Raw genomic sequence first — 27,758 nt, forward strand, 5'->3', positions numbered from 1 at the left:
GGTGTGTGTTTGTTTTTCTACCAGTACCATGCTGTTTTGATCACTATAGCTTGGTAGTATATTTTGAAACCAGGGAGTATGATATTTCCGACTTGGTTCTTTTTTGTCAGGATTGCTTTAGCTATTCGGGGTCTTTTGTTGTTCCATGTAAATTTTATGACTCTGTTCTATCTCCATGAAATACATTATAGGGACTTTCATAGGGATTGTATTGAATCTGTCAAGGGCTTTAGGAAGTACGGACACATTAACTTTGTTATTTCTTCCAATAAATTAGCATGGAATATCATTCTTTTTTTTTTATGTCTTTTTCAATTTCTCTAAGTAATGTCTTATTGTTTTCAGTGTATAGGTCTTTCACCTTCTTGGTTAAGCTTATTCTTAGGTATATTGTTCTTTTGGTTGATATTGTAAATGGGATTGTATTCTCGACTTCACTTTCAGCCAGTTCGTTATTAGCTTATAGAAATGAAACTGATTTTTGCATGCTGATTTTGTATCCTGAAACTTTACTCTGTTTGTTGATTCCTTCTAGTAGTTTTTGGTGGAGTCCGTAGGGTTTTTTATGTATAGAATCATGTCATTTTCTAATAATGAGAGTTTCACATCTTCCTTTCCGATTTGAATCCCTTTTACTTCTTTTTATTTCCTAATTGCTCCGGCTAAAACTTCCAGTACTATGTTGAATAATAGTGGTGCGAGTAGGCATCCTTGTCTTGTTCCTTTTCTCAGAAGAATGACTTTCAGTTTTTCTCCATTCAGTATGATATTGGCTTTGGGTTTGTCATATTTAGCTTTTATTATTTTGAGGTACTTCCCTTCTATATACAGTTTATTGAGAGTTTTTATCATAAATGGATGTTGAGTCTTGTCAGATGTTTCTCTGAATTATTGAGATGATCAGGTGATTTTTATTCTTCATTTTGTTAATGTGGTGTATCACATTCATAGATTTGCCAATTATGAATCATCCCTGTATCCCTGGAATAAATCCCACTTGATCACAGTTTACTAACATTTTGTTGAGGATTTTTGCATCTTTGTTCATCAGCAATATAGGCCTGAAATTTTTGTTTTTTGTGTTGTCCTTTTCTGGTTTTGGTATAAGGGTAATGTCAGCTTCATAGAATGGGTTAAGAAGCTTCCCCTCCTCTTCAACTTTTTGGAATAGTTTGAGAAGGAGAAATATTAAATCTTTGATTGTTTGGTAGAATTCTCCAGAGAAGCCATCTGGTCTTAGACTTTTGTTTTTTGGGAGGTTTTTGACTACTGTTTCAATCTCCTTACTGGTGATTGGCTTATTCAGAATCTCTATTTTTTCTTGATTCAGTTTTGGGAGGTTGTACAATTCTAAGAATTTATCAATTTTTCTAGGTTATCCAGTTTGTTGGCATATTGTTTTTCATAGTATTTTCTTATAATCCTTTGTATTTCTTTGGTGTCCATTGTAATTTCTCCTCTTTCATTTCTAATTTTATTCATTTGAGGCTTCTCTTTTTTTTTTCTTAGTTAGTCTGGCTAAGGACTTGTCAATTTTGTTTATCTTCTCAAAGAACCAGCTCTTAGCTTCATTGATCTTTCTTTGTTTCTTTAGTTTGTATTGTGTTTATTTCTGCTCTGATTTTTATTATCTTGATCCCTGTACTGACTTTGGGCTTTGTTTGTTCTTCTTTTCCTAGTTCTTTTAGGTATAGCATAAGCTTGTTTATTTGAGATTTTTCTTGTTTGTTGAAGTAGACCTGTATTGCTATAATGTTCTCTCTTAGTACCACTTTGGTACATCACATATATTTTGGTATGTTGTCTTTTCATTTTAATTAGTCTCTAGGTATTTTTTTGATTTCTCCTTTGATTTCTTATTTGATCCAAGAGTGTTCAGTAGCATGTTGTTTGATCTCCACATATTTGTGACTTTTCTAGCTTTTTCCTTGTAGTTGATTTCTAGTTTCATACCATTGTGCTTGGAGAATATGCTTGTTATGATTTCAGTCTTCTTATATTTATTGAGGCTTGCTTTGTTTCCCGATGTATGGTCTATTTTTGAGAATGTTCCTTGTACACTTGAGACGAATATGTATTCTGTTGTTTTGGGATGGAATGTTCTATATTTATCTATTAAGTCCATCTGGTCTAGTGTTTCATATAAGGCCACTGTTTCCTTTTTGACTTTCTGTCTGGAGGATCTATCCATTGATGTAAGTGGGGTGTTAAGATCCCCTACTATTGCTGTGTTTCTGTCAATTTCTCTCTTTAGGTTTGTTAATAGTTGCTTTATATACTTTGGTGCTCCAATGTATATAAAGATGCATATATGTTAATCAGTCTTATGTCTTCTTGATGAAAGGTCCCTTTTATCATTATATAATCTCCATCTTTGTCTCCTATTATCTTTTTTTCTTTTTCTGCTGAGGAATATTGGCCCTGGCCTAACATCTGTGCCCACTCTCCTCTAGTTTATATGTGGGACGCCTGCCGTAGCATGGCTTGATAAGCAGTGTGTAGGTCTGCACCCGGGATCTGAACCTGCTAACACTGGGCAGCTGAAATGGAGCATGCAAACTTAACCAATATGCCATCAGTCCTGTTATTTTTTTGATCTTGAAGTCTACTTTGTCTGATATAAGTATGGCTACCCTCATTTTCTTTTGCTTGCCACTTGCTTGGAGTATCATCTTCCATCCATTCACTCTGAGCCTATGTTTGTCTTTAGAGCTGAGATGTGTTTCCTCGAGGGAGCATATTGTTGGGTCTTGTTTTTTAATCCAGCCAGCCACTCTGTGTCTTTTTATTGGTAAATTAAATCCACTAACATTTGAGTGATTATTGATATATGAGAGCTCAATAGTGCCATTTTATGTTTTGTTTTCTGTTTGTTCTATTTTTCCACTTTTTCTTTTCCTTTGTATTTCTGCCTGTCATTTCAGTTTGGTGCTTTTCTGTGATGTTCTTCTCAGTTTTTTTCTTTATTTATGATCTGTTGATCTGCTCTGATTTTTTGTTTAGTGGTTACCATAGGATTTGTATAAAAGATCTGATAGATGAGGTAGACCATTTTCTGATACTTTCTTATCTTTATTAACCTAAGCAGATTCCATCCCTTTCCTTTTCCCCTTATATGCTTTAGTTGTCACAAATTATTCCTTTTTGTTTTGTGAGTTTGTGACCAAATTGAAGTGTTTATAGTTATTTTCAATTCTTTCTTTCCCTTTAACTTTTGTTACAATTAATAGTTTCCTAACCTATTCTGATATAGAGCTGCAATTTTCTGCGTTTGACTGTCTATCTCCTTGCTCAAAGCTTTGTATACCTTTGCCTTTTTGTTTCAGATAAGAGGGCTCCCTTCATCATTTCTTGTAAGGCAGATCTAGTGGTGATGAAAGCCCTCAGCTATTGTTTGTCTGAGGAAGCTTTTATTTCTCTGTCATACCTGAATAATAATTTCACTAGATAGAGTATTCTTGGCTGGTAGTTTCTGTCATTCAGTATTTTGAATATATCATTCCACTATCTCCTACCCTCTAAACTTTCTGCTGAGAAAACTTCTGAAAGCTTGATGGGCATTTGCTTGTAGGTCATTTTCCTCTCTCTTGCTACACTTAATATTTGTTCTTTGTCATTGACTTTTGACAGTTTTAATATATATGTCTTAGGGAAACTCTTTTTGCATTGATGTAATTAGAAACACTATTGTCTTCATGTACTTGTGTGTCCAGTTCCTTCCCACGTTTCAGAATGTCTCATCTATTATTTCTTTGATTAAGATCTCTGCTCCTTTTCCTCTGTGTTCTCCCTCTTGGATACCCATTTCCTTATGTTACTTTACCTAATTGAGTCAGATATTTCTTGAAGAACTTCTTCATTATTTTTAAAATCTCGGTTCTCTTTCCTCCTCCATCTGAAACATTTCCAGATTTCTATCTTCAAGCTCACTAACTCTCTCCTCCATAAGGTCTGCTCTAGTTTTTATGCTTTCCACATTATTTTTTATCTCATTGATTGTGTTCTTCATACGCAGAATTTCTGAGGTTTTCTTAGAGCTTCAATCTGTTTTGAGAAGTACTCCTTATGGTCATTTATTTTATTCCTGAGCTCATTGAACTGTCTTTCTGACATCTTGTAACTCATCTTGCCAAAGCCTCCATGTATTGCCATTTCTTTTTTTTTTTTTTTTTTTTTTTGTGAGATCAGCCCTGTGCTAACATCTGCCAATCCTCCTCTTCTTTTGCTGAGGAAGACGGCCCTGGGCTAACATCTGTGCCCATCTTCCTCAACTTTATATGGGACGCCGCCACAACATGGCTTGCCAAGCAGTGCGTCGGTGCGCGCCCGGGATCCGAACCAGTGAACCCCGGGCCGCCGCAGCGGAGCGCGCGCACTTAACTGCTTGCGCCACCGGGCCGGCCCCATGTATTGCCATTTCTTGATCATCTACTCTGATAAATATCATTTCATTGGGATGAACTACCAACCTGATATTCTATAAAATGTGCACAAGTCCAGGTGTTTTGGATTACATTATAAAGATAGGGCAGAGAGGTAACAGATTCTTGCGGCAAGAATGTAAGTGTATATTATTGCACATCTCATGTGAATTTTAGTTTTTATACTTAATAGGGATGGAAACAACACATTATACAGGTCAGGACCCACTTGCCATGATGTGAATCTGTGTTAATTTGCTGTAGCAAAGACACCACTTGTGGCAACAAGATCTAATTCAGTCTAATGGTTGGTTCTATTTGTGATAGTCCACTGTTATCCTCCAAGGTCAATCAATTATTTGCAGGGCCAGACTCAAGTGGAATTAAGTCTGCCTCCTGCAAATAATTAAATGGAGACATTATGGAAACTACTACCCTTGTGTTCTTTAGGCCTCTACAGGTGGAATAACTTCTGCTATTCGCCAGGAATACACTATTGTTTCTGATTTGCTCTGTTGGGAGGAAGTTAGACAGTAGTTTTTAATTTCTACTTGTTTTTTTTTTCTGCTAGGATAGCTCTTACTCCACTAGCCAAAGAACAAATGTGGGGTGTCCCCAAACCTTTCGATATACTCAATCCCATTATGCATGCAGGAAGTGGGGATATAATCATTTTGAGAGGGTGGACCTTGTGGTTCTACTGTGAGTCAGGCTTTAGTCAAAACACTCAATTACCTGACCCCCTAAGCTCCTGTTCTTAGATGGGGATCATGATGATTTTTTGAGTCCTTCAATCTTAGTGTCACCATGAACTCTGTGTCAAGCACTCCTCAAAATGAGTCCAGTGCATGTTCACCCAAGTAAATCATGTTAGAACTCTCTAAGAAGGACAGGAAGAATCATTCCTGTATGCAATTACCATGGTTTCCCAGAGTTCTTGTTTCTGCAGATAAGGTTTCTCCTCCAGTCAGTGGTTTTGGGTTCCAGAACTAGCTCTGGTGTGAAAATTAGATAAGGAATAATGATGTTTTATTGGGGCAGCTACCTTCAAACTGTTGATTTCTATGATTTATTTTGATTGTAATATTTTAAGTAATACTTTTGTTGGCGGCCCTTTTTTTTTTTTTTTTTGCCCAAAGTGTTACTGTGTTTCAGTAGTCATTGCCATAGTTTTGTTTATTTCTTTGTTTGTTTTTGTCATTTCCCGGGGAAAGAGAGTCTGAGGCAGAAATGTATCTGCAGAAAATTTTGTGGGGAGTGCTCCTAGAACCAATAGTATAAGGCACACAGAAGTAGAAATTGAACAGAGAGTCATTTCTTGGTTTTTAAAAGAAATATATCCACACATAGTTTGATAAATTTCCCTTTAAAAGTTGAAGCTCCTCCCACACATACTTGAGCAAGGGCTGGACTTAGTGACTCATTTCTGAATAACTGAACAAAGCAGAAATGATAATGTGTGGTTTTGGAGATTAAGTCGTAAAAAAGAACAGCGGCTGCCATTTTGGTAGAAGTGTATCTTGAGCTATTTGCTCCCAGGAAAGCAAGTTGCCATGTCATAAGGACATTCTCTGAGAAGAGACCCCTGTGACAAGGAATTGAGGCCTTTTTTCAATAGCAACCAGAAAGTGAGCTATCTTGGAAGTAGATTTCTACTCCAGCATCAAACCTTTAGATAAGTCAAACCTCTGCTAACAGCTTTAATGTGACATCATAAAGGACCTTGAGCCAGAGGTATCCAGCTAGGTTGCTTCAGGATTCTTGACCCTCAGAAATTGTGTGAGATAACAAACGTTTGTTGTTTTAAGCTGCTAAGTTTGGAGTGGTTTGTTTTGCAGCAATAGATAACTCCACATCTCCACCAACATTTTTTAAATCTACTCTTTTTGATAATTGCTGCCCTAACAGGTGTGAGGTGATATCTCATTGTGGTTTTGAGTTGTGTTTCCCTGATGGTTAGTGATTTGAGCGCCTCTGCATATATTTATGGGCCATTTGTATGTCTCCTTTGGAAAAAGTCTATTCATGTCCTCTGCCCATTTTAAAATTGGATTTTTTGGGTTTTGGGGGTCTTTTTTTTTCTTTTGCTATTGAGTTACATAACATCCTTATGTTTTCAATTCAGTTATTGTATTTTTCAGCTTTGCAATTTCTGTTTGGTTCCTTTTTATAATTCCTATCTCTTGTTGTATTCTCATCTTGTTCACATATAGTTTTCCTGGTATCTTTTAGTTCTTTGACCATGTTTTCTTTGAGCTCTTTCAGCATACTTCAGATGGTTGTTTTGAAGTCCTTATGTGGTATATCTGAGGCCTGTCTTTACAGAGGTATGGTTTCTGCTGCCATTTTCTTCCTTTGATTGCACAATATTTTTCTGTTTCTTTTTAAAACTTGGCGATTTATTTTTTTGAAAATTGGGCATTTGAAGAAACAACTCCGTCTTCTTATCTTTGTAGATTGGCTTTCTGTGGGGCATGGTCTTCACCAATTAGCAGAGTGTGTTTTGCAACTTGTAATCAGCTCAGGGTGAAGCTTAAGGTCACCTCATGTCTTTTCTGAGAATGCATCCTGCGTGGGTCTTCCTGTGGCTTTATCAATTACCCTATAAACACAGCTGCTTTTAAATTCCCTTATTTTGCAAAGAGTCCCATCACCTCTTTTGCAAAGAGGCTCCCCTTCGGGACTTTAGAAGGTCTATTGTATTTCTCCACTAGTAATCTCTGCCTCAAGCTTCTATAGATTTTATTCATGTGTCTCTTAATGATGAGGACATCTGAGAAATGTATCATTAGGTGATTTTGTCTTTGTGTGAACATCGTGGAGTGTACTTGCACAAACCTGCATGGTATAGCCTAGTACACACCTAGGCTATATGGTATTGCCTATTGCTTTCAGGCTACAAATCTGTATAGCATGTAACTGTACTGAATACTGTGGACAATTTTTTAAAAACTGTAAGTATTTGTATATCTAAACGTAGAAAAGCTACAGTGAAAATATGGTATAAAAGATAAAAACTGGTACACCTGTATAGGTAACTTACCATGAATGAAGCTTGCAGGAATGAAAGTTGTTCTGGGTGAATCAGTGAGAGTGATGAGTAAATGTGAAGGCCTAGGACATTACTAGTACACTACGGTAGACTTTATAAACTCTGTACACTTAGGCTACACTAAATTTATAGAGAAATGTTTTTCTTTCTTCAATAATAAATTAACCTTAGCTTACTGTGACTTTTTTACTTTATAAACTTTAATTTTTTTTAAACTTTTGAATCTTTTACAATAACAGCTTAAAACACAAACACATTGTACAGCTGTAAAAATATTTTCTTTCATTACATCCTTATTCTATAAGGTTTTTTATATTTTTAAATTCTTTTTTACTTTTTAAACTTTTTTGTTAAACACTAAGACACATATACATGCTTTAGCCTAGGCCTACACAGGGTAAGGATCAACAATATCACTGTCTTCCACATCCACATCTTGTCCCACTGGAAGGTTTTCAGGGGCAATAACACACTTGAAGCTGTTATCTCCTAGGATAACAACACCTTACTCTGGAATATCTCTTAAAGGACCTGCCTGAGGCTCTTCTTGAGGAGTTGTCACTCTTTTCAGAAATTTTGAGCTTCATTATAATCTTATTGGACCACTGTCGTAGATGCAATCTCACGTTGACCAAAATGTCATCATATTCATATGACTATAGTTACTCCCAGCTTTTGCAACCATTGCTCACCACTCTCAGTCTCTTTTTCCAGCATGAGATATGAGTTATGCTCCTTTTCCTACCCTGAGCTCTTACACAAAACAGACCACTACTTTATGCATCCCCAAGACAGTTTAGAATATTGCAAATAAGATCTTCTCTGCTCCTTCTGGTTTTACAGAAGGGATTGGGAGCTGGGCTTCTGTTTCCTCTAGACTATTACTGTGCTGCACTGGAAAGGGTGGACCGAGGGTGAGTAAAAATTTCCTACCTTTTTCAATGTGTCTTTTTCTTGATTGGTATTTGCTTGGTTGCTGTAGTACTTTGATTGATTTCCAGAGCTCTTATAAAGTTATTTTATTCAGTCTCTATATTTTTATTAATGTTACCATGGGGAATAAGTATCTTGTGTTTCCTAGTTTGCCATATTTCTACCTCTCACTTTATATATTTTGAGTGTCTGTTATTAGGTGTGTAAATGGGATATTCTTGATGTATTGAAACTTTTATTAATATATAATATTCTCTTTTGTCTCTTGTAACCTTTTTGATTTCAAGTCTATTCTGTCTAATACTAGTTTAGCCAACCACATGCTTTTTGATTACTATTTGCATGAAATATCTTTTTCTATCATTTCACTTTCAAACTACTTGTGTCTTTACCTCTAAAGTGAGCCTCATATACACAGCACATAGTTGAAGCTTTGAATTACTGTCTATTTTTCTCTTATTTCAACTTGAAAACTACTTTTAGCATTTCTTGCAGGGAAGATCTAGTAGTAATGAACTCCCTGAGCTTTTCCTTATCGAGGCATATCTTAATTTATCTGTCATTTTTAAAGGACAGTTTTGTTGTATATACAACTTTCAGTTGATAATTTTTTCTTTCAGTGCTTGGAATATATCAACGCACTGCCTTCTTGCCTTGACAACATTGAAGAATTTGGCTGATAATCTTATTGAGGATCTCTGTATGTGATTAGTTGCTTATCTCATTGTTTTCATGAGTCTTGCTTTGTCTTATTCTTTAGACAGTTTGGTTACAGTTTGTCTTGGTGTGGGTCTCTTTAGGTTTATCTTATTTGGAGTTTGTTCAGCTTCTTGGATTTGTAGATTCCTGCTCTTCATAAAACCTGGGAAAGTTTCAGCCATTATTTCTTCAAATATTCTGTTTTCCCTTTTTCTGTTACTCCTTTTGGGACTTCCACAATTAATTTGTGGGTCATCTTGATGGTGTTCCACAGGTCTCTTAGGCTCTGTGTCTCTTTTTTCAATATTTTTGTCTTTCTGTTTCCCAGACTTGATAATTTCAATGGTCTTATCTTTAGATTCACTGATTCTTTCTTCTGCCTCCTGAAATCTGCTTTTGAGACCCTCTAGTGAAATTTTCCTTTCACTTATTGTACCTTTTACCTACATAATTTCATTTCAGTTCCTTCTCATATTTTTTAAGCTTTTTATTGATATTTTCATTTTGTTTATACATCATTTTCCCATCTTTTTTCAAGTCTTGCTTCAGCTCCTGTAGACACTTGTTTTACAGACTTTATCTAGTAAATTCATCCTCTGGGCATCCCCAGGGATGGTTTTTGTTTATTTATATTTTTCTTTTGAATAGGTCATGTATTTCTCTTTCTTTGTGTCTCATGATTTTTTATTGAAAGCTTGACATTTGAATTTTAATGTGGTAAAATTGGAAGTCAGATTTTCTGCCTTTCCTAGAGTTTTCCTTCTTTTAAAAAACATTGTTGCAGGATGTCTCTGTGCAAGAGATCAGCCTAAGATGAAATCTTAAGGTCTTCTCTGTTCTATTCTGAGACTGAATCTTTACCTAAGCATGAGTTTTAACTTCTAAATTTCCCTGTATATATGGTTGCTTTTTATTGTCATAGTCCTTAAATGTATAGCTCCCAAAAGGAGAAAAAGGGAAAAATAAGAAAAAAAATAAATTCTTTTTCTTTACATCTCTTGAAGCTGCTTCAGCCTGTTGGGTTTGCAACAATGGCCACCTGCCTCTATGTAGGCACCTCTGTGATCAGAAGCAGCAATCAAAACACAGATCCTTGATGTTTGAAGAACACAGTCCTTTTTGCCCACCCTGGATCCCACAACCTGCTCCAGAAACCTGGGCATGACTACCCACCATAGGGATGACTGTGTGTGGATGGTAGCCACTACTGTGGTAATGGTTGAAATTGACTGAAATTAATCACAGTTTATCAGCCAAGCCTCACCTGGGAGGCCAACCTTTGACCAGACTTCATATTTCTAAAACAGTTAACCAGTTACTTTCTGCCATTACTTTTGTTTTCCATATGAAAAGATGTTTTCCTGGTGCTTCTTACTCTTCCGTCTTCCCTGATATCACTCCCTACATCACTCTTTTTCAATCCCTGCACCACTGACCATCTCATGGAGCACAGCTTCTTGTTTGCAACATCAAATGCCCATGAAGAACTGTGGAACACTCTCTCCCAGACACACTGTAATCTATGGACTGGCCACCATCTTTTAAGGTGAACAATAATAGGTTCTATCTGGTCCTTGTCATGATACAATCTCAAACATTTCATTAAGGAAAAATGTGGCTGGAGAAGCCTATGACATTCATTATGGATGATTCCTTTGGAATTTCTGATATGTCTTTCTCAAATTCTATAGTTTGTAATTTTTGTGCTTCTTTGTCTCTCAGAAGGCATTTTGGAGATGAAAAGCAGAAGAAGCTTGATAGACTTTGTTTTCAAAATCTAACATTCATAGGCTAACTAGAGGGTCTCTGGAAGAGGTAATGAGAAGAGGAACAAAGTTGAGTGTTTGAGAAGGGGTGAAATATGTGGAGGATCTGTAGGTTATGTCAGAGAAAGACACAATCCTGAACCATGGTAGTGCCCCAGGGAAGCAGAAGACCCAAACAGAGTGGTTGCCTAGGGAGCTGAACAGTGAGAGTGGAAGCCCCAGATTCAAATGCCTCATGTGGTGAATGGGAAGTTGTAGCAGCCAAGTGTGTACAGGGCCAGTATTAACCCTATAATCTCTTTGAACAGATAACTGATCACGAGTAGCTGCCTTGTCTTGTTGTCAAGCCATCACTTTGGCATTGCATGTGCCCGTGGGATCTAGATAGTGCTGGTAGGGAAGGATTGTGGAAATAATGCCCAAAACGAACTGACTTGTGATTTACTGCCAACCTGGAGGAAATTGAAACTTAAAATTATGTTGACACATAGAAAATAAAAATGTGAATCCACACCTGCACTTGTGTACTAAGATACATACTTCTTACACCTATTTTATGTCTATTTTTTTGTTTCATATTCAGATGCTTATCACACTTCTTGGTAGCAACTGTATGCTCAATAAATGGCTACTGAATTAATGAAAGTTTATTTCAAAGCTCTTAAAGACTCCCATCTGTGGTTTTAGCAGGACTCCAGCATGAATTATTTTATAATTTCGCCATCAATCGATGATTTTCTATTTAACTACACTCTCACCAGCCTTGACAATGAGCACACTATAGATTCATCTTTCATTTTATTTATTTATTTATTTTATTTTTAGTTTATTGTAGTAACATTGGTTTATAATATTGTATAAATTTCAGGTGTACGTCATTATACTTCTATTTCTACATACATGACATCATGTTCACCACCCAAATACTAACTACAACCCAACACCACACACATGTGCTGAATTATCCCTTTTGCCCTCCTCCCTCCCCCCTGCCCTCTGGTAACCACCAATCCAATCTCTATGTCTATGTGTTTGTTTGTTGTTGCTATTAGCTACTACTTAATGAGGGAGATCATACAGTAATTGACCTTCTCCTTCTGACTTATTTCACTTTGCATAGTACCCTCAATATCCCTCCGTGTTGTCACATATGGCTGGATTCATCATTTCTTATGGCTGAGTAGTATTCCATTGTGTGTATAGACCACATCTTATCCATTCGTCCCTTGATGGGCAATTAGGTTGCTTCCAAGACTTGGCTATTGTGAATAAGGCTGCAATGATCACAGGGGTGCATGTAACTTTATGCATTGGTGTTTTCAAGTTCTTTGGGTAAATACCCAACAGTGGAATAGCTGGATCATGTGGTAGTTCTACCCTTAATTTTTTGAGGAATCTCCATAATGTTTTCCATACTGGCTACACCAGTTTGCACTCCCACCAGCATTGTATGAGAGTCCCCTTCTCTCCACATCCTCTCCAACATATGTTGTTTCCTGTCTTATTAATTATAGCCATTCTGACGGGCATGAAGTGATATCTCATTGTAGTTTTGATTCGCATTTGCCGGGTAGTTAATGATTTTGAACATCTTTTCCTGTGTCTGTTGGCCATCTGTATGTCTTCTTTGGAGAAATATCTGTTCAGGTCTTTTGCCCCTTTTTTATGGGTTGGTAGTTTTGTTGTTGTTGAGATGCATGAGTTCTTTATATATTTTGGAGATTAAGCCCTTATCAGATGCATGGTTTGCAAATATCTTCTCCCAATTGTTAGGTTGTCTTTTCACTTTGTTCATGGTTTCCTTTGTAGTGCAGAAGCTATTTAGTTAGATGTAGTCCCATTTGTTTATTTTTTCTATTGTTTCTCTTGCCTGGGCAGACATGTGCTTGAAAATATGTTGCTAAGACCGATGTCAAAGAGCGTACTGCCTATGTTTTCTTCTAGAAGTTACATAGTCTAGGTCTTACATTCAAGTCTTTAATACATTTTGAGTTAATTTTTGTGTATGGTGTAAGGTAAGGGTTTACTTTCATTGTTTTGCATGTGGCTGTCCAGTTTTCCCAACACCATTTGTTGAAGAGACTTTCTTTTCTCCATTGTATGTTCTTGGCTCCTTCATCAAAAATTAGCTGTCCATAAATGTTTGGGCTTATTTCTGGACTTTTGATTCTCCTCCATTGATCTGTGTGTGTGTTTTTGTGCCAGTACCATGCTGTTCTGGTTACTATAGCTTTGTAGTATATTTTGAAATCAGGGAGTGTGATACCTCCAGCTTTGTTCTTTTTTCTCAGGATTCCTTTATCTATTCTGGGTCTTTTGTTGTTCCATATAAATTTTAGCATTCTTTGTTCTATTTTTGTGAAAAGTGTTGTTGGAACTTTGATAGAGATTGCATTGAATCTATAGATTGCTTTAGGAAGTATGAACATCTTAACTATGTTAATTCTTCCAATCCAAGATCACGGAATATCTTTCCATTTCTTTGTGTCGTCTTCAATTTCTTTCAGCAGCGTTTTATACTTTTTGGTGTACAGATCTGTCACCTCTTTTGTTAAGTTTATTCCAAGGTATTTTATTCTTTTTGTTGCAATTGGAAATGGGATTGTATTCTTAATGTCTCTTTCTGCTACTTCATTGTTAGTGTATAGAAATGCAACTGGTTTTTGTATGTTGATTTTGTATCCTGCAACTTTACCATATTTGTTTATTACTTCTAAAAGTTCTTTGGTGGATTGTTTAGGGTTTTCAATATATAAAATCATGTCATCTGCAAATAGTGAGAGTTTCACTTCTTCCTTTCCAATTTGGATCCCATTTACTTCTTTTTCTTGCCTGATAGTTCTGGCTAGGACTTCTAGTACTATGTTAAATAGGAGTGGTGAGAGTGGGCCTCCTTGTCTGGTTCCTGTTCTTAGAGGGATAGCTTTCTGTTTTTCACCATTGAGGATGATATTAGCTGTGGGTTTGTCATATATGGCCTTTATTAGGTTGAGGTACTTTCCTTCTATACCAATTTTATTCAGAATTTTTATCATAAATGGATGCTGTATCTTATCAAATATTTTCTCTGCATCTATTGAGATGATCATGTGATTTTTATTCTTCATTTTATTAATGTGGTGTGTTACATTGTTTGATTTGTGAAAGTTGAAGCATCCCTGCATACATGGAATAAATCCCACTTGATCATGGTATATAATCTTTTTAATGTATTGTTGTATGCGATTTTCTAGTATTTTGTTGAGGATTTTTGCATTGATGTTCATCAGTGATACTGGCCTGTAATTTTCTTTTTTTGTGTTGTCCTTCTCTGGTTTTGGTATCAGGGTAATGTTGGCTTCGTAGAATTAGTTAGGGAGCTTCCCTCTCCCCTCAATTTTTTGGAAGAGTTTGAGAAGGATAGGTATTAAGTCTTCTTTGAATGTTTGGTAGAATTCACCAGGGAAGCCGTCTGGTCCTGGACTTTTATTTTTGGGGAGGTTTTTGATTTCTGTTTCAATCACCTTACTGGTGGTTGGTCTATTCAAATTCTCTATTTCTTCTTGATCCAGTTTTGGAAGGTTGTATGATTCTAAGAATTTATCCATTTCTTCCAGGTTGTCGGATTTGTTGGCATATAACTTTTGGTAGTATTCTCTTATAATCTTTTGTATTTCTGAGGTGTCTGTTGTAATTTCTCCACTTTCATTTCTGATTTTATTTATTTGAGCCTTCTCTCTTTTTTTCTTGGTGAGTCTAGCTAAAGGTTTGTCAATTTTGTTGATCTTTTCAAAGAACCACCTCTTGGTTTTATTAATTTTTTCTATTGTTTATTTAGTCTCTATTTCATTTATTTGTGCTCTGATTTTTATGATTTTCCTTCTTCTACTGATTTTGGGCTTTGTTTGTTCTTCTTTTTCCAGTTCCTTTTGGTGCATTGTTAGATTGTTTATTTGAGATTTTTCTTCTTTGTTGAGATAGGCCTGTATTGCTATAAACTTCCCTCTTAGAACCAATTTTGCTGTATCCCATAAATTCTGGCATGTCGTATTGTCATTTTCATTTGTCTCCAGGTATATTTTGATCTCTCCTTTGATTTCTTCGTTGACCCAATCGTTGTTCAGTACCATTTTGTTTAATCTCCACGTATTTGTGGTTTTTCTGATTTTCTTCCTATAGTTGATTTCTAGTTTCATACCGTTGTGTTCAGAAAAGATGCTTGGTATTATTTCAATCTTCTTAAATTTATGGAGACTTGTTTTGTGGCCTAATATGTGATCAATCCTGGAGAATGTTCCTTGTGCATTTGAAAAGAATGTGTATTCTTCGGTTTTTGGATGGAATGCTCTGTATATATCTATTAGGTTCATCTGTTCTAGTGTGTCATTTCAGGCCAATGTTTTCTTATTGATCTTCTGTTTGGATGATCTATCCTTTGGTGTAAGTGGAGTGTTAAAGTCCTCTACTATTATTGTGTTACTGTCTATTTCTCTTTTTATGTCTCTTAATAATTGCTTTATATATTTAGGTGCTCCTACCTTGGGTGCATATATATTTACAAGGGTTATATCCTCTGGTTGGATTGTTCCCTTGATCATTATGTAATACATTTCTTTGTCTCTTTTTACAGTTTTTGTTTTAAAGTCTATTTTGTCTGATATGAGTACTGCTATCCCAGCTTTCTTTTCATTGCCATTTGCGTGGAGTATCTTTTTCCATCCCTTCACTTTCAGTTTGTGAATGTCTTTAGATCTCAAGTGTGTCTCTTGTATGCAGCTTATATTTGGGTCTTGTTGTTTTATCCAATCAGCCACCCTATGCCTTTTAGTTGGGGTATTTAGTCCATTGATGTTTAAAGTAGCTATTGATACGTATGTACTTACTGCCATTTTTTAACTTTTTTTTCCTCAGTGTTTTAGTAGTCCTTCTCTGTTCCTTTCTCCTTCTATACAGAATTGATGATCTCTTTAGTTGGACCTCTGTCTGAAAGCTCTACTCTTTAACTACCCTCCTCCCTCATTTTCTTTTTTTGATATCATCTAACCTCTTTCTTGTGTATTTGTATCCATTGCCCTCTTATCATGGAAATAGATAATTTTTCCCATTTGTGGTCTTCTCTTTTCCCCTTAAATCAGTCCCTTTAACATTTCTTGTAGCACTGGTTTCTTGGTGACAAACTCCTTTAATTTTTGCTTGTCTGGGCAACTTTTGATCTCTCCTTCTATTTTGAATGATAACCTTGCCAGGTAGAGTATTCTTGGCTGTAAGTTTTTTCCTTTTAGTGCTTTAAATATATCATGCCACTCTCTTCTAGCCCGTAAGGTTTCTGCTGAGGAGTCAGCTGATAGCGTTATGGGGTTTCCTTTGTATGTAACTTGTCTTTGTCTTGCGGCTTTTAGGATTCTCTCTTTATCTTTTATTCTCGACATTTTGATTATGATGTGTCTTGGTGTGGACCTCTTTGGGTTTATCTTGTTTGGTGCTCTCTGTGCTTCCTGTACCTGGATGTCTGTTTCCTTCCTTAGGTTAGGGAAGTTTTTACCTATTATTTCTTGAAATAGATTCTCTTCCCCTTTGTCTCGCTCTTCTCCTTCTGGGACACCTATAACATGGATGTTAGTGCACTTGATGTTGTCCCAGAGGTCCCTTAGACTGTCCTCACTCTTTTTTATTCTTTTTTCTTTTACCTGTTCAGCTTGGGTGATTTCCTCTAGTCTTTCGTCCAGCTCACAGATCTGTTCTTCTATATCCTCTACTCTGCTTTTGAGTCCCTCTAGTGAATTTTTCATTTCCAGTATTTTATTCTTCATTTCTCATTGGTGCTTTTTAACATATTCCATTTCTTTCTTGACGATCTCACTGAGTTCATCCATTCTTCTCCCCAGATCAGTGAGCATCCTTAACACTCTTAGTTTGAACTCTCTGTCATGTAGGCTGCTCATTTCTGTTTCACTTAGTTCCTTTTCTGGGGTTCTGTCCTGTTCCTTTACTTGGAATGTATTCCTTTGCCTCCTCATTTTGCCTCTTTCCCTGTGCTTGTGTCTACATATTAGGTAGGTCAGCTATGTCTCTTGCCCTTGGATAGGTGACCTTATATAAGTTATGCCTTAGGAGGCCTGCAGTGTGCTTCCCTCAGTTCTCAATGTTCCAGGGGTGACCCTCAAGTGGGCTATGTGTGTCCTTCTGTTGCCGCCTGTTTGCTTTCCCTGTAGGCTCCCAGGCAGGCTGAGTTATGCTCCCAGCCAGCTGTTGTAATGCTCAGCTGCTTGTAGTTGTTGTGGGCCCTTCAGTCTCTTTATCAGGTGTGGGGAGCCCCAGCACAGTTGGCTGCAATTTCTAATACCACATTTGTGTCGCAGTATTTATTTTAAGTGAGTAGGACCCCTTAAGCATGGCAGGTTGTTAGGCTCAAGGGCTTACAAATGCTATAAGCCTCCAGCCTTTAGATCTCTTGTCAGCTCTCTGAGGATTGCACCTGGGGGGGGCTGGCCTCAGGCATGGGAGCACCCTATTGTTTCAGGCTTTGGAAGGTGGGGCAAACCCCCTATGTGGGTCTTTGAGAAGCACAAGTCTTCTGCAGCTGACAAAGTCTGCCACCCACAGGTCCACACACACAGTCAACACAGTCCTGCCCTGTGTGCATGCCCTGACCTCCTGAAGTGGACCCAGTCTCTCCCCGGCAGGAGCCCCACACATTCCACCACCGCCCCACACTCTCCACCTGCTCCTTGTGCACACCCTGTGCCACTGAAGTGGGCTCAGTTGTCAGGCTGCAGAGAATCCAGTCACCAATCTATACAGGCCCACAAGTTGCCTGAGGGCTTGTTGTTGTGTGGGGCCCATCTCTAGGGTGGGCTGCCTGCCCTGGCTGAGCTCTATTAAATTGGTGCTCTAGTGGGTGGGGCAGACCCTGGGCTAACAGGCCCCAGGGACAACTCAAATGGCATCTGTGTCAGCAGGCCCACACCAGGCCACAACAATGGTTGCTGCCAAAGTCCCAGTCCCTGGAGACGTCTCACCTCTCACTGTGATGCACTCAGAGCCTTTCAGGTGAGTCTCTTTTCACCAAAGCACTGTGCACCTTTCTTTCTGGTGATTTTAGGTTGCTTTCTGAAATGGATGAGTTTGTGCGTGGGCCCTTTAAAAACTGGTTTTAATTTATTTGTGAACCAGCTTTTCTGTGGGTACTCCCTAATGTTTCAGTAGTAGGCAAAGTCAGATATTATGCCACTCATCTTGATTGTGCTGGGTCCACAACATGCCCACAGTGGGGGCACTCCCCGGCTCAGGGCGCCGCTCCTCCAGGGAGGGCTCCATACATTTGAGCTGCTCCCAGGTGGCCAGGAATCGCTGCGGCTTGTGGAGGTGGTGTTTTTTCTTTCCAGAAGGGAATTTCTGCCTCTTCCACCTCAATTATGATTGTCCTTTGTTGCAGGAGTTCCTCTTATCCAGTTTTCAGTTCTCTCTCAGGGGTAATTTTTCCATGGGTAGTTGTAAATTGGCTGTGTCCGCGAGAGGAGATGAGTTCAGAGTCTGCTTATGCTGCCATCTTGACTTCTCTCCTCAACTTTCATTTTAGTTTCTATTGTTTAATTCCAGTGGGTTTGTCCAGTTTTTCTTAGATTCATTGCCCATGTTCCTTATTTTCTCTTGAAAATGATATGTTCTGCCTTTTACTCATTTTCTATGGAATTATTTATTATCTTTTTGGATTGTTATTGTGAGAATTCTATATATTAAAAGTACATTTTGAAAACTGTTTATGTTGTCATTTGCTCTTTCATTTTTGACATCACATAATATTTTGAAATTTTACGTCTTCTTTGTTTAAACTTTGAATACAGAAACTTACAATGAAGAAAGTACCAATCACTTTGAAGTCCACCACTAAAAGTTAACTGTTTTTATCATTTTGATGAATATTTTCCTAGTTTTCTCTAATAAGTTGTTAGGGTTTTGCCCCACAGAGGCTTGAAATGAGTATCATTCAAGTCTACTTGTCTTTAAATTTGTGGTATTTGTTTTCCTATTCAAAACTGACTTAACCCAAGATATTGTAGCCAGGCTTTCTAATGAAAATTATAGTTCTTTTATTTCATTTAACATTTTATTAAAGTGCAATTTTTTTGGTTTATACTATGAAGTCACCTTATTAGTCATTTATTTTACAATAGTTATTAATGCTATTTGTTGGCATAATCCTTCTTTTTTCCCTGTGATTTATTATGCCAGTATTATACATTGTGATACATTTACTATGGTTTGTTTCTGAAATTCCTTTGATATGTAAATGCATCTGCTATTACTATTTTGACTATTGCACTTGTAACAAAGTCCAGTATATGCTACCCCATACACTAACCAGCCTCCCCTCACTCCATGATCCTCTTTTTTTGGATTACCTTATTCTTAGTTTATGAAAAATTTGTAACTATTTTTCAAGTATTCCAAAAGTATGTAGTTTTCCATTATAATTACTACATCAATTATTCTACCAATTAATTGGGGGAAGAATTAATTGTTTTTACTACTAACCAACCTTCCTATCCAGAAACATGCTGGTTATCTACAATTATACTAATATTTTAAGTTGTTTTAAAATGTATGGTTTTCTTCACATTTCTTATTATGATAATTATAGGTATTTTATACTTAGTAACTTAATACTGCAATGGAAAAAATGTACTTCCCATTATATATGTTTATTTATTTATTTTTCATATTTTCCATTATGAGGCATTACCACATTTTTCCTTTTTATTTTGCTCTTGAATCAGCAGTTAGTTAGCTCCTGGAATTCATTAAAATAGTGTCACTTTCATGGAAATATCTTCCTGCTTTGCTTTTCTCCAGCCTTTTCTCCTGGTAAAAATACAATGAAATGAATAAACAAATAAACACAAAAAATGAAAAGACATGAAATAAGCATACATATCCTGCATTCTTTAACCCATCTTATCCTTCACCAACCAGATTTACTATAAACCATGAACCCTGCCCCAAAGGGTCGAGTAAATCTTGTGAACAAAAAGACCTAGCTCTCAGTGCAGGATCTGGGAAGGCAGCTTTGATAGTTTCTACTCTCATCCTTGGACACCATGGCATTGGAAAGAGGGGTTTTGGAAAAGCCAAAGGAAGTAAAGAAAAGTTTGAGAATCCTTTCCCATTCTTCACCACTTTAAAATCTGTTCTCAAAATTTTCCTTCCCAGTGAAAACCGGATGACGTGAATCACACAGGCAGCACAACAGGACTCCTTCCCCTGGGAAATGTTGTCATCTGTGGGAGGGGCTCTTGTCCTTTCCCTGATCTCCCTCAGATTCTTCAGTGACCATGGCAGTCCTCTGGCCTTCTGGTGGTTAATATTTTATGTCAACTTGGCTAGGCCATAGTGCCCAGATGTTTGGTCAAACATCAGTCTAGATGTTTCTGTAGAAGTATTCTTTAGATGTTATTACTATTTAAATCAGTAGACTTTGAGTAAAGGACATTACACTCCACAATGTGGTGGGTATCATCCAATCAGTTGAAGGTTTTAGGGGAAAAATATAGGGCCCCCAGAGGAAGAGGAATTCTGCTCAGAAATTTGCCTTCAGACTGGAGAACTCTTCTCTTCCTTCAACTCTTCCCTGGGTCTCCATGCTGCTGTCTGCTTACAGACTTCAGACTTGCGAGCCCCCCAATCTTGTGAGCTAATTCCTTAAAATAAATCTCTCTTGCTGTATATATACACATCCTATTGATTCTGTTTCTCTGGAGAATACAAATCAGATTATACAGGTCTATGGCAATCAGCAGTCTCAGAGACCTTACCTGCACTTCCTGGGCTGAGGGCTGCCAGGGGCAGGGGGATCAGAATCTGGTGTTTGGATCTGTGTATATTTGTGAAATACTTTCAGGGCTGTGTATGTCACACTAGGGTGCCTAATTTTGGCCTTTTCACCATTAAACCTACTGGTTCAGCCTGGAAAGAGCAGATCTGTGTGATCTAGGGAGTCTTGGGGGAGTCTGAGGTCACTGTGGGAGAAGGATGTGCCTGTAGCTAAGCCAAAGGCACTGACCACATGGAAATAATCTGGGTCTAAACCTTCCCCTGGGGAAAATGACCTTGAATGGTGTGTTGTCCTCCTCATCACAGACCTATAATGCACCACAACCCTAAGGGACAGCTAGAGAGTTTACTCACTCATTTTCCACATCCTGGATGGAGTCAGGCAGGAGTTGATTTCTGGTTTCAGGAAGGAGTAGGACAAGAAATCCAGCGAGGATGGGGAGGACTCCATACATGATCCAGGGTAGGTGGAGGTAATACACCATTAGGGTCATCAAGAGGGGAGCCAGGGCTGCCCCAATATTACCAGCAATTCCAATGATTCCTAAAGCTATTGCTCTTGGGGTGCAAATCATAATACAAAAAAAAAACTGGTGAAAATCCACAAATATAATTTGTGATTTATTATTTTGCTTTGGCTATGATAGATAGCACATCAGTGTGTTTAGAAATGGAGATATATGGCATGTTCTTGTTTTGGACATTTTCTATTTTATTTGCTAGTGGTTTTTTTAAAGTTCACATGTGCATTAAGACAATTTGATCATTAAAAAAGTACTCTTATCCGTAGCATTTACACATCGTGTGGTTCAGATTATTACAGGAGAAGAAATATTAAAGGACTTAACTCATGCTTGGCAAAAAGGCAGCTTTCAATAAAATTTGGATATAATTTTTGTTATTATTATTACTATTGTAATTAATTACTTTTAGTAACCTACTTTAGTTTGCTTCCCCCAATAAATGTATGTTATCTGGAAAAGATGTGTTTTGATCCTGAGTGAGCATCCATGAGCTTGGTACCTGATTATGGTGGGAATTAGATCATTTCCATGGGCTATAGAACAGACAATAGTGGCAGAAGAAACTCCTACTCCCAAAGTTGCCAAAACCACACTTAGGGTCTGCATTTCTACAGAGAAGAAGACCAGTGAGACTGAGGAAATCAACATCTCTCAAATTACAAATGAATAAGACCATATTTGAGGTGTTTGCAATTATAAAATATGTTGTACAGAAACTGCATGGAGTCAGAAAATGTGCAGTGTCTAATCAGTTGAGAAACATATTATGGCTTATCTACATATTATGGCTTACAGTGAATAAAAGGATTGAGTCATTTCATCAACTCCCCTTGCATATCTGAGATTTGCCAGAAAGGAGGGGAGAAGTTGAGTCCAGCAGGTGCTGTCTTGCATTACTTCTGTTCTGTGTCTCCTTTGCCCTTCACGTAAAACATAGGACTGTCATGTGAGCAATTACCGAGGGGTGTAAGACTCATCCATTTGAGAGTTTTAAACCTGGGAATTTGCACAATCTTAACAAGAGGCTAGTAATGCAGAGAAAGTAATAATAAAAAGTACTCCTGTATTAATGGAAAAACTGGAGAACAGCTTGATCTAGAATAATGTTTCAATATTCAAGTATAAGGACCTCTATTAGGAAAAAAGCATGATTTTGGAAACCACTAATGGGAAATTTCAGAAAATCAGTTTTCTGTCCCTGACTTGCCCTCCCTCCCTCCCTCCAAAAAATTTCCTTAAGAGCATTACAGCATTGGATTGTGCTCTGTTGTAAGGCAGAAAACTTGCATCATTGATGACATTCAAGATGAAGAGTGGAGCCCACCAATCTGGGATCTTGTAAAACATATATCTATGCTGGGAGTTAGGTGAAGCATGGTGACCACCTGGGTTCCCCTATTCCTTACATATGATCATTCAATTTAGTAAAATAGATTCTGAGAGAGGCTCTTAACTGCTTAATGCCTTGTTCCTGTTGTATACTTCATGCCTGAAGACAAGGAGTCTTTGTTTTCTTGAGGTAAAGATGATGCCCCTAAACCAGTGTTGCTGTTATGGAGACTTTATATGAGACATATGAGTGGATACATAGAGATCAGATAATAAATAGTCACTAAAGCTGTAGTAACAAGAAAGATCCCAAACAGAGGATGTGACAGTATTGTGTCCTCACATCAGAAACAATGACCAGTTCTAGGCCCTCCACGCTTGCTGTATAAAGTATGATTGACCAAAGGTAATTGATTAATTGCTGTCCTAGAGAAACTGTCAGTAATAGATGGCATCAGTTTCTATATATCTCCAGAATGTGATGAAGACAACCATATACCTGAGCTGACCTTTACTCACCTTGGTTCTTTTCCCAGAATCTTCACTGCAGAAGCTATACTAATCCCCCATGTTGGTTTCAGGGAATCCTTAGAATGCAATTCTCCCTTTCCTTCTGGCTTCAGATAGGTGTGACTCATACAATCACTAAGGAATTCAGAGAAGCCATTTCCCACTCTGTGCTCTTTTCTCACCTTGGGGTACAAATATGATGGACAGAATGGAAATTCCCAGCAGGAACAGGAAAATCATCTGGCTTACTCGACGGTCCAGGTGATCCACTGCCAAAAGTGCAACATAATTGCTTGCAAGTGTGATTACTCCAAAAATCACCAGGAACAGGAAAATGTTTGTCCCCAAGTGCTGGAGGTGGCGACTCAGACCAAAAAAAGGAAATAAACTTGCAAATCTGTGGTGAAAGGAAGAGGAAAGACATATGTCATAAGGTTTAGATTTTCTGTCTTACAAATGATAATATTGAGCCAAGAAGCCAAGGGTTGGAGTCATGTAAGAAGGCATGATCTGATTTGTGGAATATTTATGTTGATTATATTTTCTGATTTTCTATATTTTTGATACTCCAGCATTTTGGGCCTTGATCCTGATGTGATGCCTTTTCCAGGGCTAGCTAATTCCTAGAGACAGCAAATTACTCCCCTGTGCGTGCACTTTTGAAATACAAATCCCCAATCCAGAGCCCATGCTCCCAACCATATCCCTGATCAAAATCACACACCAAGCCAATATTTTCCCACCCAAAATCAACCCAGGGCTAGGTGTTGGACAACTATGGACCACCACTATCGCCCAGAGTCCACTAAAATTATTCAAACTTTCCAATCTTAAGCTTACTCAGAGTACCTACCTTCTTTCCCCATTCCTTCTGACAAAAAATAAAGGCTCTTGGTCATGTTCTTTCTTTTCTTCTCTCTTTTGCCTTCTACCTGACCCTGGTGCCTCCCTGACTGGCCCTGTGTCTGTTTCATGCCTCCTCTTTCTAGGGATGTGTGATTATAAACTTCCTTCATGACAGTCATTCCTGAGTTTGTGTGTCTTAGCATACGTGATTCAAACAAATCATGGGTACATTTTAAACACAATTTCCTTACAAGCTAATGATATAATAATTACCATAAAATAATAGTATGATAAAGGTGGTTATAATTGTTGCTAAGTGTTTTTGGGGGGGTGGAGAGTGTTTTTGTGGAGGATACATGAGGGGGCCGTCTAGGGCTTTAGAGTTTTTTCTATACTCTGTTCTGGGTGACAGTTATATATTTACTATATTTACTATATTACTATATTTACATATAGAACTATTCACTGAGCTGCATATATTTGAGTGATTTATGGTTTGTAATTTTACCTCAAATAAAATGAAAACAAACAAGTGAAGAATCCTAAGACAAGATCTGTACTGTGATTGAAGTTCTCACATCATCTTCAGTAATGAGCCTAGTAGAATCATGTGATAAAAAAACTCCTCATGAAACAAATAGTTCCATGTCACTCTTTTCTTAACCCTTTCTCTAAGTATAAACACAGAAATTATCTTTGTGTCTTTCTCATGTTTTATCTCAAATCTATAGCTAGGCATATGGTATCTCCTGAAATAACAAATAGAATCACATCTCCACTATTTTAATGTTCCTCATGCACTGTCAGAAGCCTACCTCACGAAGGACAGTAAACAGATCCTTTTACACAGGATGGTCGTGTGGAACAAGTCATGCACAGGTTTGGTCTGTGCTGCCTCCAGCTCCTTCTGCATAGTGGAAGTCAAAACCTTCACAACAAGAATAGGAAACAATTCAGTTATCACAAAATGGTAGACCTTGTGAACTCCCAACAGAGGACAAGAGAGATGAATTCTATTTTTAGTACAGTAGAAAATATAGCCAGGGAAGAGAAACAAAATTAATGAGATGAAAGGTAATGTAAAAAGCATTAAAAATAGAGCAGACTATTGGGAGGACACAATTGTGAAGTCAAAGGTAGAAACCTGGAAATGATTCAGGTGGAGAAAGAGAGAAAACAGATTTTTTTTTTAAAACTGATGGAACTCTTTGAGAGATATATCACTCAATTAGGATAAGTAAAATAAAGATTATAGGTATCCCCTAATTAGAAGAGAGGGAGAAAGGAGCAGAAAGCTTATTCAAAGAAGTAATAACTGAGAGCTTCCCAAACATGAGGAAGGACCTGGACAAGCAAGTATATGAAGCTAATAGAACTCCAAATTTCTTCAATGCAAAAACACCTTGTCCAAGGCATATAACACAACTGTCAAAAGTCAATGACAAGCAAAAAATACTGAGGGCAGCAGAGAGAAGAAAATAACCTACAAAGGAACCTTGATCAAGCTTTCAGCAGATTTCTCAGCAGAAATCCTAAAGGATCGGAGATAGTGGAATGATATATTCAACATACTGAAAGACAAAACATAAGAACCAAGAATCCTCTATCCAGCAAAAATATCCTTCAGATATGAAGGAGAAATAAAAGCTTTCCCAAACAAAAAAAAAAGTTGAGAGAGTACATTGCTACTAGATCTGCCTTACAAGAAAGATGAAGGGTGCCCTCTTACCTGAAAAAAAAAAGGCAAGAGTTTGCAAAGCTTTGAGCAAAGAGATAAATAGACAGAATTTTTAAAAATGAAGCTCTATAACAGAATAGGTTAGTAAACAATTATAACATAAAGGGTGAAGGGACAGAAAACATCAAAAATAACTACAAACACTTCAACTTGGTCACAGACTCACAAAGCAAGAAATAAATTTTGTGACAATGAAAACACAGAATGAAGAGAGGAAAAGGACAGAATCTGCACAGGCTAATGGAGATAAGAGGCTATCAGAAAAAGACCTATCTTATCTATGAGATATTCTATACGGCCTCATGGTAACCACAATACAAAAATTCAGAGCAGAGCCATAAATCACAAATAAAGAGAAAACTGAGAAAAACATCACAGACAACCGTCAAACCAAAATGGCAGACAGATACAAGGAAAAAGAAACAATAGAAATATAGAACAAGTAGAAAACAAAAGATAAAATGGCAGTATTAAGCCTCCGTATATCAATAATCACTCTAAGTGTAAATGAATAGAATTCACCAATCAAAAGACACAGAGTGGCTGGATGAACTAAAACACGATACACAATATTGTGCCTCCAGCACAGTCATCTCAGCTCTAGAGACAAACATAGGCTCAGAGTGAAGGGAAGGAAGATGATACTCCAAGAAAATGGAAACCAAAAGATAGCATGTATAGCCAATCTTTATTAGAGAAAAGAGACTTCAAGACAAAAAGACAACAAAAGACCAAGATGGAGATTATGTAATTACAAAATGGATATTCCTCCAGGAAGACATAACTCTTATTAATATGTATGCACCTAACACAGGAGCAGCAAAGTATATAAAGCAACTATTAACAGACTTAAGGGAGAAATTGACAGCAACACTATAATGGTAGGGGACCTGAACACCCCACTTATATCAATGGATAGATCATCCAGACAGAAAGTCAACAAGGAAACAGTGGCCTTAAATGAAACACTAGACTAGATGGACTTAATAGATACATATAGAAGATTCCATGCAAAAATAGCAGAATACACATTCTTCTCAAGTGCACATGGAATATTCTAAAATATCGATCATATGTTCAGAAAGAAGTCAAGCCTCAATAAATTTAAGAAGATTGAAATCATATCAAGCATCTTTTCCTACTACAGTGATATGAAACTAGAAATAAACTACATGCAAAAAGCTGGAAAAGTCACAAATACGTGGAGACTAAACAACATGCTACTGAACAACTATTAGATCAATGAAGAAATCAGAGACATCAAAAAATACGTGGATACAAATGAAAATGAAAACACAACATGCCAAAACTTATGGGATGCAGCAAAAGACGTACTCAGAGGTAAGTTTATAGAAATACAAGCCTACCTCAAAAAACTAGAAAAATCTCAAATAAACAATCTTAAACTATACCCAAAGAATTAGAAAAAGAAGAACAAACAAACCCCAAACTCAGTAGAAGGAAGGAAATAATAAATATAGAGCAGAAATAAATGAAATAGAGACTAAAGTAACAACAGAAAAGATCTGTGAAACTAAGAGATGCTTTTTTTTAAAAGATAAATAAAATTGACAAATCCTAAGCTAGACTCACTAAGAAAAAAAGAGAGAGACACAAATAAATAAAATCAAAAATGAATGATGACAAATTACAATAGACACCACATAAATACAAAGAATTATAAGAGAATACTTTGAAAAGCTATACACCAACAAACTGGATGACCTAGAAGAAAAGGATAAATTCTTCGAATCATGCAACCTCCCAAACCTGCATTAAGAAGAGATAGAGAACATGAATAGATGAATCACAAGTAAAGAGATTGAAACAGTAATCAAAAACCTCCCCAAAAAACAAAAGTCCATGTCCAGATGGCTTCTCTGTTGAATTCTACCTTCTTCAAAGACTTAATACCTATCCTTCTCAAATTCTTTCAAAAAAATTGAAAAGGATGAGACTCCTCCTGACTCATTTTATGAGGTCAGCATTACCCTGATACCAAGAACAGACAAGGACAACACCAAAAAAGGAAAATTAGATATCAATAGATGAACATAGATGCAAAATACCTCAAAAAAATATTAGCAAATCGAATACAACAATGCATTAAAAAGATCATACACCATGATC

The 27,758-nt window shown here is 37.2% G+C and overlaps 1 pseudogene across 1 annotated transcript in view; it reads right to left on the reverse strand.

Moving 5' to 3' along the window:
* Window positions 1-19,496: 19,496 nt before the first annotated feature.
* LOC101400281 (organic anion transporter 7-like) overlaps window positions 19,497-27,758 on the reverse strand; it is a 35,440-nt pseudogene continuing 27,178 nt past the window's right edge. The window contains exons 5-9 of the transcript XR_015549778.1: window positions 24,706-24,818; window positions 23,227-23,441; window positions 21,705-21,813; window positions 21,036-21,239; window positions 19,497-19,712 (exon numbers count right to left, since the gene is read on the reverse strand). The product of XR_015549778.1 is annotated as an organic anion transporter 7-like (transcript). The remainder of the gene's footprint in view (window positions 19,713-21,035; window positions 21,240-21,704; window positions 21,814-23,226; window positions 23,442-24,705; window positions 24,819-27,758) is intronic.

Source organism: Ceratotherium simum, chromosome 34, assembly GCF_057802395.1.
Source record: "Ceratotherium simum simum isolate JZ-2026a chromosome 34, ASM5780239v1, whole genome shotgun sequence".
Taxonomy (NCBI): Eukaryota; Metazoa; Chordata; class Mammalia; order Perissodactyla; family Rhinocerotidae; genus Ceratotherium; species Ceratotherium simum.